Source organism: Podarcis vaucheri, assembly GCF_965113315.1.
Source record: "Podarcis vaucheri genome assembly, chromosome: 16".
In the NCBI taxonomy this organism is placed as follows: Eukaryota; Metazoa; Chordata; class Lepidosauria; order Squamata; family Lacertidae; genus Podarcis; species Podarcis vaucheri.
In genome coordinates, this window is record NC_138754.1 from 6,306,210 (window position 1) to 6,321,334 (window position 15,125).

A 15,125-nucleotide genomic window follows, 5' to 3' on the forward strand; every position below is an offset into this window, starting at 1 on the left:
ACAGATGCTTCAGGTTACAGACGCTTCAGGTTGCAGACTCTACTAACCCAGAAATAGTACCTCAGGTTAAGAACTTTGCTTCAGGATGAGAACAGAAATTGTGACAGGGAAGCTTTTAATGTTTAATAGGTTATTGTATTTTAGTGTTTTGTTGGAAGCCACCCAGGTCTTTGTGTGGTGGTACTTGCTTTGCTGATAATGCAAAAATGTGTTTTCAAGTAATTTGGTAAACACACCTGTAAGAAAAGGGAGTAGGTTGGGATGATTATGGAAATCACCCAGCAAAAGGAGGCTCAACCCAGACTCTGACACTCACCTAAGCAACGTATTGGAAAAATGAAATTACACCTACAAAATCAAGAATGGCAAGTTAAACTGTTAGAATATCAGCAAAGGGCAAAAAATGACAGGGAGGGTAAGAGGGTATTCAACGCAAAATGTAAACCAAGAATGGATAATATTCAAGGAATATCTGAAAAATTACTATGTCAGCAAAAACCTCCTGGCAGATCTTGAATGAGTCTTGCAATGTAAAGATAATATATGTAAATTTAATGTTTCTATTTAATTTCTCTTTTTTCTTTTTCTTTTTCCAAAAGACTTAAGAAGATAATATAATAATATGATACTGTGTAATATATAACAAGTGTAATTTAGGGTTTTTTTGAGAACTATTGGAAGTCTATTTTAAGTCTTTTTAAAATTTCTTGTAATTTATTTTTTTTGCTATATGGGATGGGATACAAATTATAATGTAGTATATTGTCGTATAAGTTTGTGAAATATGTTTAATAAAGATTGTTGTTGGGTTTTTTTTTTAAAGTGTTCTCAAGTATTTTGGTAAACACACCTGTAAGAAAAGGGAGTAGACTGGGATTATTATGGAACTCGCCCAGCAAAAGGAGACCCACCCCAGACTCTAACACTCACCTAAGCCAGAAATGAGATAGGTTGTGGCTTTCCTTACACTAATTGCCAAGTGATAAGCTCACAAAGGTCAACTCCCTTCCCTATCATCAGAGCTGGTCCCCACCCAATCAACATTCATTCCCTGCCTCAGCACCTCCATGACTTACATACTCCTCCCAAAGAGAACAAATTTCCTCATTCTAGGAGTGCTGATCCGCTGTTCTGCAATGCCTTGGAGAGCAGGCGGGGCAGCAGGGCTATGTCAATTTCAGTTTCTGACTAGTTCTTCAGTTTTCCGTGCTTAAATTAAGCCATCTACATTTCAACACCAGTTTGCATTAAAAAAATAAAAGTCCTCATGAAAAATTAATCAACATTTTATCACAAATTTCTCCTAGACACACATCTTTGTATACAGTCACATATCTATATTTATCTATAGCCAGTGCTTTTTTTCCCTGGGAGTATGCAGGGGTATGCATACCCCTAAACATTTTTTCATTTCTTCTCTAGCACAGTGAATCGTCAGTTCTGCTGCTATCCCCAATGGCGGCCTTGTTTCCTGAGTCTCAGACAGAAGCTAGCGTTTAATGTGTGAAGCAGTGTGGAGTGTGGATGTGTGGTGTTTTACGGAGGAATCGGGAAGATGTTAGTGCACACAACCTCATGCCAATGTGGATGTTACTGTGAGCTGTCAACTGCGTAATATGAGGTAACGCATGTTCTTTGTACTTTTGTCCATTTACTGTATTTATTTTCACTGATTTAAACTATAAAATGGTGATCTTCTTGAGTTAAAAAGAGAGTGCCCCTAAACATTTTTTTAAAGAAAAAAAGCACTGTTTATATCTATGTATAAAAAAAATAAAAAAAATGTCCGGTAGCACCTTATAGACCAGGGGTTGCCAACTCTCGTGTGGCTGTGATCTACTTTCAGAATTAAAAACCGGCAGTGATCTACTCCCATTTCTGGGGGGTTCAGCTCAAAGTGATTGAGCTTTTTTGGGGAAGGAAAGCCCTTCACAAAAAGATTGCTGTGGATGAAAACAGCAGCACAGAGAAAGCTCCGTCTTCCCTTCCAGAGATCAAACAACAATGGAGGGCAGGGCGAGGGGGCGAGGCAAGAGTCAGTTTTAGCGACGCTAAGGAAAGGGAGCCAGAGATCGACCGCAATCTACCAAAACCTCACAATCAACCTGTTGGACATCCCTGTTATAGACCAACAAAGTTTGTTCTGGTATAAGCTGTCGTGTGCATGCACACTCACACGAAGGCTTATACCAGAACAAACTTGTTGTTGTTGTTTAGTCGTTTAGTCGTGTCCGACTCTTCGTGACCCCCTGGACCAGAGCACGCCAGGCACTCCTGTCTTCCACTGCCTCCCACAGTTTGGTCAAACTCATGCTGGTAGCTTCGAGAATACTGTCCAACCACCTCGTCCTCTGTCGTCCCCTTCCAGTGGTGTAGTGTGGGGGGTGCAGGGGGGGCTGGCCGCACCGGGCGCAACATCTGGGGTTAGGGTTAGGGGGCGCAAATCCACGGGTTAGGGGGCGCAAATTACTTGCCTTGCCCCGGGTGCTGACAACCCACGCTACGCCACTGTCCCCTTCTCCTTGTGCCCTCCATCTTTCCCAACACCAGGGTCTTTTCCAGGGAGTCTTCTCTTCTCATGAGGTGGCCAAAATACAAACTTACTTGGTCTATAAGGTGCTATTTATTTATTTATTTATTTATTTATTTATTCGACTGTGTCAGACCAACATGGCTACCTACCTGAATCAATATCTAACAATATCATCTATATCTAGCTTTCTGAGTTTGGGGGATTCAATTGTTGAAGTATCTAGACCAGCTTATTGGTGATGTAATGGGTCACAGCATGTTCATTAGTACGGCAAAGCTTTGTGCCAGAGGGCAAATGGGTAGGTCCTCCTCATGGGTAGCCCCCCCCCCCCCCCGGGCTGGTAGTGAGAAAGACAAAGGGAGAGCAAAGTATGTGAGAGATGTGTAGAAGCAGAAAGAAGCCATAGTCAGAACCGTGCTTGTTTTCTGCTGGAATCCAATGTTTGATTTGTGTTTGAAACCACTGGTACGTGCTTATCAGATAGAATTCGCCAATGCTCCTGAATTCCAGTTACTGGAAACCACAGGAGGGGAGAGTTGCTCTTGTCCTTGAATCCTGCTGGTGGGTTTTCCATAGATATCTACTACCCGTGTCCACTGTTGTTGTCTACGCTCTGGTAACCTCAAGGTTAGATTACCAGGGCCTGAACTCACATCATCCTTGACCATTGGCCAACACTGGCTAAGGGGATCTGGAGTCCAAGAAATTCTCAGACTACAACTCCCAACATCCCTGGACCAGGTGTGGCCTTTGGGCTCAGGGTTTGTTAAAAGCATGTTTTCCAGCTGCACAAATCCCCACCAGGCACCCCGCACTTAAAATAAAACCCTGAAGCCATGTGCTTTATACCCTGTGTAAGCAACCTGAAGTTCCATGGGAAGAGGTGTCAACTGCTAAGCCACTCTGAAAATTGTAGCTCTATGAAGGGAACAAGGATTTCATAACAGCTCTCAGTACCCTTAACAAATGACAGTTCCCAGGATTCTTTGGGGGAAGTCATTACTGTTTTAAGGGGTGCAAGTTTTCAGCCATGAGATCTTTGAGATCTCTTAAAGTCAGCTTTGAGCCTCCTCTGTGCCTCTGCTGCTCCAGAGAAGCGGACACGGAGCAATGGATCCAAACTACAAGAAAGAAGATTCCACCTAAACATTAGGAAGAACTTCCTGACAGTAAGAGCTGTTCGACAGTGGAATTTGCTGCCAAGGAGTGTGGTGGAGTCTCCTTCTTTGGAAGTCTTTAAGCAGAGGCTTGACAACCATATGTCAGGAGTGCTCTGATGGTGTTTCCTGCTTGGCAGGGGGTTGGACTTGATGGCCCTTGTGGTCTCTTCCAACTCTATGATTCTATGATTCTATGAACCGTTAAGACCTGTAAATGATCATAACTGCTCCTTTTGGACAAAGGGAGCAACGCAGAAGTATTTAATAAATCAACCAACAAATGGAAGCTGTAAGGCAACATAGCATTTTAATCCACATGGGAACTGATCCAAGAAAAAGGAGGTCCTGGAGCCATTTTTGGACCATATGAAAGAGACTGTAAACAAAACTAGCATCCATTTTGGGCAAAGCAACTGGTGGCAGGCAAGGGTTTGAGAAGAACTTTGAGCAAAGCTTTGAGAGGCATATTTTTATATCTAAAAATGCTATGCTTTAGAAACAGCTATTAGCAGAACAATGCTATGCATTTTTACTCATAAATAAGTTCCACTCTGTTCCATGAGGACATCCTCCTGGGTAAATGTGAATAGAATGACAGCTTCATTTTTGTACATAGCAAAGCTGTTCCTTTCCTTTCTGACCAAAAAAACGCCCCCATCCATAGTTTTAGTGTGTTTGGGTGTATGAATGAATGCATAGGATTTGTTGTTTGAAGCTTCTGTAGCTACGATTATAAAACTAGAAGAATACTTTCCCCTTTCTACCTACATTTCTACCCCTTTCTACCATATAGCTAAAGACAATAGGAATTTGATTAGAAACCTCAAAGGCTTTCCAGATGTTCAAGCTGAATACACGTGGTTTGGGTAGAGGCCAGACTCACCCCTCCAACATACACCCATTGATTTTACAGTCTGAGTAGAACCCCCTATTTGAAGAGCTTGTCAATGAGAACCTGCTTTCCCAGAGTTCCAGATCATGTGGATCAGGGTTCTAGATTATAAGGCCAGGGTTCAAGATTGCATGGATCATGATTCCGGGTTGCATGGAAGAGCCAGCATATGCACGGTTCTTCCCACATCGATAAATGTTTAGGTATATGTCAGGAGTGGAGTGTACTACCACAAGCCAACTTTCCCCACCAAATGCACACAACTTACATAATTTGAGGGTATGGATAGAGCTCTGAATGTCTATTAGAACTGATAGACTACAGGGCCTGATGTCGTGTCCTAATGCACTCTTACTACAAAATGATTCCCCACCCACCCTGGGCCATTCTACTTGCAAACAAGGGCTTAGATCAAGATGTTGAGCTTCCTTCCAGATAGTGGCTGCACGGATCCCTACTTAGCATAGCATGATTTATAGGTTTTGGAGGCTGTGTACTGGTACATATTACGAGGTGGGAAGCATCTGGAGGAGGAGGGGAAGCCGCGTTGCGCTCCGAATTTTGGACCACACGACATGGGGTGCTTGGGCATTCCTGACTGCACAAGAATAGGAAAAGGACCCGGAAAAGGACCTGGAAAAGGACCCGACAGGTTGCATCTCTCAGGGTGGTGCTGCAGAGGATCTTTAGTGTTGCAGGTCTCATGACAGGGTTTGGCGCTTGGGGACATGCGCGGGGACGAACTTTTCTCAGCGCATGCAGCGTCACAAACCTCAGCACTCTTGGCCTCGGCAGGCACCGGGGATTTCGGGGTGCACGGTTCGGGACACTGAATCTTGCACTTCAGATCACAGGGTTCCGGGCACCTTGCTGCAAAGGATGGGTGGTTCTTGATGCATGTTGAATGTTTCATCGCAAAGCACTGAGGTCCTGGGTTGAAACACGGCCCTGAAGTTGGGAAGCTGTGCTGGATCCTGCAATGGTGGCTGTAGAAGGCCATAATTCTGCAATGCTGGGGATACTGGAAGGAAATATTTTGGGATAAAGGGTCAAAGCTGTGAACCAACACTGTCCAAGCATTAGGAAATTGACTGTTCCACACCTTCAAGAAACCTCTGCAAAAGGGAAATGTTTTGGGGCTCAATAATAATAATAATAATAGTAATAATAATAATAATTTATTATTTATACCCCGCCCATCTGGCTGAGTTTCCCCAGCCACTCTGGGCGGCTCCCAATAGAGTGTTAAAAACAATAGAGCATTAAATATTAAAACTTCCCTAAATAGGGCTGCCTTCAGGTGTCTTTTAAAGATAGGATAGCTGCTTATTTCCTTCACATCTGAAGGGAGGGCGTTCCACACGGCGGGCGCCACTACCGAGAAGGCCCTCTGTCTGGTTCCCTGTAACCTCACTTCTTGCAATGAGGGAACCACCAGAAGGCCCTGGGCAGTGGATCTCAGTGTCCGGGCTGAACGATGGGAATGGAGATGCTCCTTCAGGTATACAGGACCGAGGCCGTCCATGCATAACCCTGATCCCACTGAACACACCGAAGAAACCTGCATTGGTCCCAAGGCATCTGGAAGTGATGCCTCCAATGATCCTGTCTTGCGCCCCACCTTGATCCTGGCTTCTCTTCCAATCATCTCTGGACCTCAGGAGCAAAGGCTGCTCCCAAGGATCTGTGTCAAAGATATCAAATGTCACTGCTTTTCATTGCACTAATTTGTCGCTGGTGATGTCACAACAGCAGTGGTCACTGTACCAATGCCCAAACTCATCTCAGGTCTATCTGCATGCCCAGTACCCAACACAGCTGAAAGAAAGTAAAGGGACCATGGGTGCCATGCTCAAAGCAGCAGATCAAGGATGAATAGAGACAGGCTTTTCAGATAACGAACAAGGATTTCCTCAATGACATTAATGCAGGGGACTCACTTTCACAGTATCATCATCATCATTCAAATTAGGCAATTTAAGAACACAAAGTAACCCAAGGAGAGTTCTGCTGGATCAGATCCTAGGTTTATCCAGTTCAGCATCCTCTTCCCTACAATACCCAACTAGATGTCCATAGGAAACCCACAACGAATTAAGGCAACAACCTTCCTCTCTCCTATGTCCCTGACACCTGATGTTTACAAGAAGGCTGGCTCTGAATTTGTGGGCTCCCTTTAGCTGCCGTGGCTAAGAACTGCTGACGGACCCATGAAAAGACACAAGAAGACCACTGATGGATCAGAATAATAACTAGTCAATTACCCTTTCTTAAAACAGTGGCCAACGAGTGAAAAGCCCACAAGCAGATCATGACAGCAACATCCCTCCTCTGATTGTCTCCACATCACCAAGTACAGTGGTACCTCAGGTTAAGAACTTAATTCGTTCTGGAGGTCTGTTCTTAACCTGAAACTGTTCTTAACCTGAAGCACCACTTTAGCTAATGGGGCCTCCTGCTGCCACTGTGCCGTCACTGCACAGTTTCTGTTCTCATCCTGAAGCAAAGTTCCTAACCCGAGGTAATATTTCTGGGTTAGCGGACTCTGTAACCTAAAGTGTATGTAACCCGAGGTACCACTGTGCCCAGAAGTAGATGGAGGTTCAGAAAACAGCAACTCAAATGACTAATGTGATGGAATAAACAGCTCTATGAGGAACGGTTGTAGTATTTGGGACTCTAATCTAAAAAGGCAAGAAATAGGTGACTTTATAGAAGTTTAGACATGGTATGGAGAAAGTGGATAAAGAAAACTCTCTCTCTCTCTCTCTCTCTCTCTCTCTCAATATTAGAATTCAGGAATGCTGGAAGATTTGAGACAGATAAAAGAAAGGACCTCTTCATGCAGTGTATAGTTAAGCTATAGAACTCACTCCCCAAAGAGGATGACTTTAAAGGAAGACTGGACAGTTTCATGGAGGGTAAGGCTATCAATGGCAGTGGCGTAGCGTGGGGGGTGCAAGGGGGGCAGGCCGCACTGGGCACAACATCTGGGGGGGGCGCTCGCTGCCTCCGGAGTCGCCGAAGAGCCTCGGGCGCAGGCTGTAGCGGAGCCGCATGTCTCGCGGAACCGACAAGCTGTGCGCGCGTCCGGGCTGAAGGCGCCCGGCAGGCAGCAGCTCTGAGCGCTCGCTGCGGAGGACGCGCCAGGCAGCCCCTCCTCACAGCCCCGCCTCCGCCGCTGCTGCTGCAGCTGCTGGGCCATGTTTCATTTTCCTCGCCTCTCTGCCCCCCTCCTCCTCCGGGCAAGCAGCGCCGTTTGGGCGGCAGCGCCAGCGGCAACTCGCAGGTTAGGGGTTAGGGGGGGCGCAAATTACTTGCGTTGCCCCGGGTGCTGACAACTCACGCTATGCCGCTGATCAATGGTTACTAGCTATGATGGCTATGCTCTGCCTCTCAGCATGCTCCATGCATTGTAACCATGCACGGTTGGAGGCAGTAATGCTGATAAATATCAGTTTCTGGAAGCCACAGGAAACAGAAGTGCTCTTGTCTCCTGGTCCTGCTTGCAGGTTTCCCATTGAGGTATCTGGTTGGCCACTATGAGAACAAGATGATGGACTAGATGGACCATTGGTCTGCTCCAGCAGAGCTCTCTCTCTCTCTCTCTCTCTCTGCCCCATACTACAAAACATCCCCACACAATTCACCCTTCCCTTCTAGGTTAGGGGCTCCAAACCCTCAATTAATTTTGTTTCCAACCTCTGCACCTCTTCCAGGTCTCCCACCACCAGAATGCACTTACCTTGTTCTCTTGGTAGAACACAACGAGCGTATCTTCTGAGATCAGTGTGAAAGCTGGAGCAGTTATATATATGCTTTCCCAGTTAAAGCCAAGGCCAGCCTGAGCCACCCTTGGGGACTTGAGGTACTAATTACAGATTCTCTAAAAATACGCTTACTAGCATCTTTTCTTTTTCTGGCCTATGATTTGGGGCTTGCGTTGCATTCAAGCACACAGCCCCCTATAAAAATGTGACGCCCGTTTAGCAAAGCACAGTAGTTCCTTTGATTTTTCTTTTAGGGAAGATGTTTTATAGAATACAGTCACTATTTTATGGGCTTCACAAGGAGGCTTGTACAGATCCTGCAACCTTTCCCTCTCTTTCGCATAGGCATATCTTTCAGTTCCATCTGGGATTAGCACAGTTCTGTACTGGTTTTGCAATCTTTTAAGAGTAAACATAAAAAGAGCACCATCGCGAAAAAGCATTTAGTGTGCATTTTCCAACTCCTCACCCAGGGCGGGTTACAACAACTAAGACACAGCACAGTGTTAAAAACATTTTAAAACAACTCACAGTCATAGAACTATACATACTTTTGTATGTGATTTTACGCAAGTTATTTTCCTTGATATGATGCCTTTTTGTATGTCATTTTTATGACGATATGCATTTTCACATGCAATTTCCCATATGTGTCGTTGTCGTCATCCCTGTCCTGTATTCAGATTAGATCAGGGGTCGGCAACCTAAGGCCCATGGGCCACAAGCCAGTGGCGTAGCGTGGGGGGTGCAGGGGGGGCCGGCCGCACCGGGCGCAAAATCTGGGGGTTAGGGGGCGCAAATCCACGGGTTAGGGGACGCAAATCCACGGGTTAGGAGGCACAAATTACTTGCCTTGCCCCGGGTGCTGACAACCCATACTACGCCACTGCCACAAGCGGCCCATGGACCCCTGCTGCCTGCTCAGGGACCCCCACTGCCCGCTCGGTTGGCTCCCGTGCGCTGCACTAAACTGGCACAGAGCAGAGTTGGGACCGCCTTCCATGATGCTGGCCAGCTTCCCATTGGCTGCAGGAAGCTCCTACAGCCAATGGGAAGCTGTGCACGCCTCCTCTGTGCTGGAAGGAGCACCGAAAATAGTGTTTGCGCATGCGTGCATGCGTGCGTACTCTGGCCCACCGCAGCATCTGTGGGACTGTGAACCGGCCCAAGCCATGAAAACTTTGCCGACCCCTGGATTAGACCCTTCCTAAGAATGTGTCCCCTTCAGTGGATAAATGGGCATCTCCTTGCAACTGAAATCATGTGTGACAGGGGCCATTTGGTGACCTGATTTCTGTGAGAATATACAGCCAAACTAATGATTTTAAAACACTTTTAGGAGCCGCTCATAAACCCCTGGCAGTAATTGGAATGTGGATGCGATGTGTGCTTTGGAAACATTTACAAGTGCTTCGGATGCCTTTTAAAGCTATGCAACACCAAGATCTCCAGCAAAGGGAGTTTGCTCATTGGCACACATAAATTTAGAGTTGACTGGACCTTTCCATTTGGCTTTCTCCCTGTTTATAATTTGTCCAGGTGGTCTTGTAGTAAGGTTAAGGCTTACTGGGAAATGATATACAATGAAATGAAAAGGATGTCTAAAATGATGTTTGTAAAAATAAAATGAAATAAATAACACCAGAAGCCTTTCTCTTGGGAATTATAGGGATAGAGCTACCTAAATTGTATAGAAACTTTTTCATGTATGCAACCACACCGGCAAGAATGCTACTTGCCCAAAAATATAAAGAAGAAGAACGGATACAAAAACTTATGGAATATGCAGAAATGGCGAAACTTGCCGGAAGAACAAGAAATCAAGATAACAAACTTTTTATAAAAGAATGAAATTGTTTATTGAATATTTACAGATAAATTGTAAACAGATAAAAACACTGGCAGGATTATTGTAATAACCTGCAGTTACATAAGAGTATATATTTAAAGAAGATAAATAAATGTGTAAGGTAAGATAATTTGGATATGCAGTAGATATTAAAAATAAATTTAAGAGGGGAAAGGAAGTCAAGTTTTAAAATGTCAAAATGATTGTAAAATGTATATGAAATGCATATACCTGAAAAGTATAAATAAAATTTAAATAATAACAATAATAATAATTTGTCCAGTCTTAAGTTCAGTCCACCCCATTTCCACATCAATATGTGACCATTTACCCAAAGAAATCTGTTCTCAGGAAAGTACTGTTATGTGTTTAGGGGACCAGTCTGGATGATGCCAGGTAGGGCTGGGAAAGATCCCCAGCCCAAAACCTTTGAAAGCTGCTCCCAGTTGGTACTGGGCTAGATGAACCAATGGTTTCACCCAGCACTAGTTATTATTTTTGGCAGGAATGGGGAGCCTATGTCCATCCAGATGTTGCTGGAGTCCAGGTCTCATCATCCCTGATCATGTCGGCTGCAGCTGGTAGGAGCTGGGTGCCTAAAGACCCAGTGCTAGAGCACCTGCTTTCCATACAGAAGGTCCCACGTCTTCAGAATCTCCTGGCAGGTCTGAAACCCTGGTGAGAAACTGCCAGTCAGTGTAGGCCATACTGACCTGGAGAACCAGTAGCCTGATTAGGTATAAGTCAATTTCCTATGTTCCTAATGTCTGGAGGACACCATGTACCCTACATCTTGCACAAGGGTTGATTTAAAGGGATGCTCCTAGGACATCCTTCTTCAACCTGTTGCCCTCTAGATATTTCTGGACTCCAACTCCCACCATCCCAGGCCATTGGCCATGCTGCCTGGGTTGATGGGGATGGGGGAGGACCCAAACTCAACCAATGAGGACTGAACATACTTAATTACATGACCAGGCACGACAGCCCCAGCCCCCAGGGATCATAAGAAAGGAATAAAGACTCTGACAACGTTATGGAATTAAAAATTAGGCCACAACTTTATTAAACTTCCGAATGTAGGAAGACTTTGGCTTAGGCCTTGGGCGTGTATCCCTCCCAGCCCCCCTCCAGCTGGGGGAACTGGGGCACATCAGGGTAAATGGGTTATGGGGGTGCTCTGCGAGACGTAAACGTAGCAGGCAGCCCAGCCCATATCCCCACATGCAGAGTAGTTCACTGACGACCTTTCAGTGTATGGTCAGTGACAGCCATTATATAGCCCCTTTAAGAGGGGGACCCTGGAATCGCCACTGCAGGGGGGTGAATCAACACTTTACCCCCCCCCCATATAGGGAAGAAAAGACTAAAGGATTCCACCCAAGGCCATAACCACCAAAGTTGTGACGAATTGCTACTGGGAAGACAAAACCTGCCAATGCAGGAAAATTTCTTCCTGGTCCTTCAACAGCAACCAGTCAAAGACCGTAGCAGCGCCTGCTAAACAGGAAGAAAAAGTTAATCTGCAACAAGAAAGCATTAAAGAAATGGAGGGTAGGGAGGGTGAATCTCCAGAGCCAACTGCCTGGCTATTGTCAGCTCCACCCCCTATTTATGAATGGGGCTGGCCCCACCTCCCAGCAAAAAACTTGATTACAGTGGTACCTCGGGTTAAGAACTTAATTTGTTCCGGAGGTCCATTTTTAACCTGAAACTGTTCTTAACTAGAGGCGTGCTTTCGCTAATGGGGCCTCCTGCTGCTGCTGTGCCAGTGGCGTGTGATTTTTGTTCTTATCCTGGGGCAAAGTTCTTAACCTGGAGCAACCACTTCCTGGTTAGCTGAGTTAGTAACCCAAAGCGTCTGTAACCCAAAGCGTCTGTAACCCGAGGTACCACTGAACTGAGGCTGGGCATGAACCTTCAAATACAATGGTACCTCAGGTTACATATGCTTCAGGTTACATATGCTTCAGGTTACAGCCTCCGCTAACCCAAAAATAGTACCTCAGGTTCAGAACTTTGCTTCAGGATGAGAACAGAAATCGTGCTCCAGAGGCGCGGCAGCAGCAGGGGGCCCCTTTAGCTAAAGTGGTGCTTCAGGTTAAGAAAAGTTTTAGGTTAAGAACGGACCTCCGGAACAAATTAAGTACTTAACCGAGGTACCACTGTAAGCCAGCCCCCTCTGTACTAGTAAGTTCCCTGGGAACTGTAGCACCACACCCGATCCCACAAAGGGTACCCACATTTTAAAGTGTGAGTGCTCATTACCATGAAATACTGAATGTATGTTACAGTGGTGTAGCGTGGGTTGTCAGCACCCGGGGCAAGGCAAGTAATTTGCGCCCCCAACCCATGGATTTTAGCACTGATTTTAGCACTGCGAGTGCGAGCGCCCCCCCAGATGTTGCGCCCGGTGCAGCCTGCACCCCCCCTGCACCCCCCATGCTACGCCACTGGTATGTTACAGGGAAAGGGGTGGTGATTGAGTGGAGCTTCCTGCAATAGGACATGCCTGGCTGTGACCATGAGAGTGGAGCCTTCCGAACTGCTGTTCCATTTTCTCACCATATTCTCTTGGGACTATTTTGCGCAGACATCGGTAGGTGTCAGCATTGCCTGCTGCCACAGAGACCTCACCTGTTTGCTTTGGCTCTTTTGAAAAGGCCAGGGAGAGGCTTGTTTTTTTGTGCTCCACCCATATCCTTCAGCTGTGCATCTAGAGAGGCTTTCACTCACCAGACCAGTGTAGCAACCTGGGCTAGACAGGTATGGCAGTTCCAGCCTGATTGTCTACATTCTGTGGGAATCCCCATGAACATAATGTAAGAAGAGCCCTGCTGGATCAGGCCAAGGGCCCATCTCCAGGATCCTGTTCTCACAGGGGCCAACCAGATGCCCGTGAGAATCCCAAAAACAGGACCTGAACAAAAGAGCCTTCATGTCCAACCAAGTGGTATTCACAAGCATCACTGCCTCCAGCCATGGAAGTAGAACATACCCAGAGTGACTATTAGCGGTTGACAGCCTTATTACCCACCATGAATTTGTCTAAGCCTTCTTTAAATCCATCCACATTTGTGGTCAAGTTTGTGGCCCCTGTGGGAGCCACTTCCATAGTTTCACTGTGCGTTGTGTGAAGAAGTGCTTTCTGTTTTGTGTCCTGAGTCTTCTGGAGAGAAAAACTTTTATCTATCTACTTTCTGGCAGTTCCCTCATTGCGAGAAGCAAAGCTACAGGGAACCAGGCAGAGGGCCTTCTCGGTAGTGGCGCCCGCCCTGTGGAACGCCCTTCCAGCAGATGTCAAAGCGATAAATAACTACCTGACATTCAGGAGACATCTTAAGGTTCAGGGAAGTTTTTAACGTTTGATATTTTATTGTACTTTTGTTTTCTGTGGAAGCCGCCCAGAGTGGCTGGGGAGGCCCAGCCAGATGGGTGGGGTATAAATAATAAATTATTATTATTATTATTATTATTATTATTATTATTATTCTCCAGCCCATGCTTAATTTTACAGACTTTTATCAGAACAGCCTTTACTCACATATTCTCTAAGTCTTATTCTTCAGCTTCACCTCATGAGGGCAGACAAGGATTATACCTCTTAGCTCAAAATGATAGCAATGAAACAGGCAATCCCAGATAATTGTCCAACTCCTACAGAATAGTTCTCCAATGTTGGTTTTTTTGACTACGTGCCATTCTGTGCATCTTCACACAGTGTCAATTAAGTGTTGGCCGAAAGCCAAGGATGACTGAGCAGAGATGACTGAGCCTGTAGATGAGAGACCTTGGATGAAGTTCAACCATTGGTTGAGGTCTCACACAGGCATGATGACTTATAACCTTACTGACTGGAAAGTTTGTTGGTCAGTGTGGAGTCTGAGAGTCATTTGGAGTTTGTTAAGAGAGAGCTAGTTAAGATCCATTTCTGTTCTCTTCTTGTATATAGTAACTTGAAGCCTGCTGGAAATCATAAACACCTATAAGTAATCAAGTTACCGGCAACATCGTTTTGTTCCTGCTTTGTCCATCCTGCCTGCAACTGATTGCTTTCTGGAACTCTGTGTATGCTCTGCTAAGGTCTGGCTAAGGTCCTGCAACAGGTCAAAGTTGCAAAACACCAATAGTCTCCAATGCAGATTTCAAAATAATATCAAGTTAATTGCTGACAGGAATTCCGTTGCACATACATTAATCTACTATATCTAGAGCAATGGGTGGGGGTGGCCCTACACAGATAAGGAGAAGGCCGACAGTTATGGGGCAGTAGCCTGAATCTGGGGCAGGGGTGCCAACTTGAATAAAATATTGTTGGGGGCGGGGGACAAGTAAGTCCTGCCTCGCATAATTGATCACATGATGTGGTGCGCACACACCATTTGAATGGCAACGCCCATCAGCTTTGGGGGCTCCTGGCCCCTAAAATATTATATTGGGGGGGCAATGCCCCCTTGGCCCCTAGGAGTTGGCTCCTATGATCTGGGGTTTGGTGAGCCCAGGACCAGACCAAGACATTTTGTTGGCTGAGTTGAAGGGCAAGAAGGCATCCCCATTCCATGTACCACAGCTAATTAAAAAGCAATCTACCAATGACAATTAGCTGAATCTTGCTTCAGTAATGGTGATGATGCAATACTATTCCCTGAAGGCACCAGGCTAGGGGTGTATTCAGACATGGAGGTTATTGTGTTGCTTTTCCTGATTATAATGGCAGCACTTCTGTCCTGTTTTCTAACACTCCTTTCATACTGCAGGACCTGTCGCATGATGATACTTTTTGACCAATGACTTTTTGACCAATGTACCAGCATGTGCTAAGTTTCATTCACACCAGAGGACATGGTCTGACACAACGTCTCTATTCCCCCACCCCTTTCTTCACATGCATTCTTTTGTTCTCCCATGATTTCCCATGAAA

The 15,125-nt window shown here is 45.7% G+C and overlaps 1 long non-coding RNA gene across 1 annotated transcript; it reads left to right on the plus strand.

The window, feature by feature from the left end:
* Positions 1-1,403: 1,403 nt before the first annotated feature.
* Positions 1,404-10,373, plus strand: LOC309520774. Its single transcript, XR_014214401.1, has 4 exons — positions 1,404-1,621; positions 7,378-7,506; positions 8,305-8,453; positions 9,695-10,373. It is a non-coding gene; the product is annotated as an uncharacterized lncRNA (long non-coding RNA).
* The last annotated feature ends 4,752 nt before the right edge of the window (positions 10,374-15,125 follow it).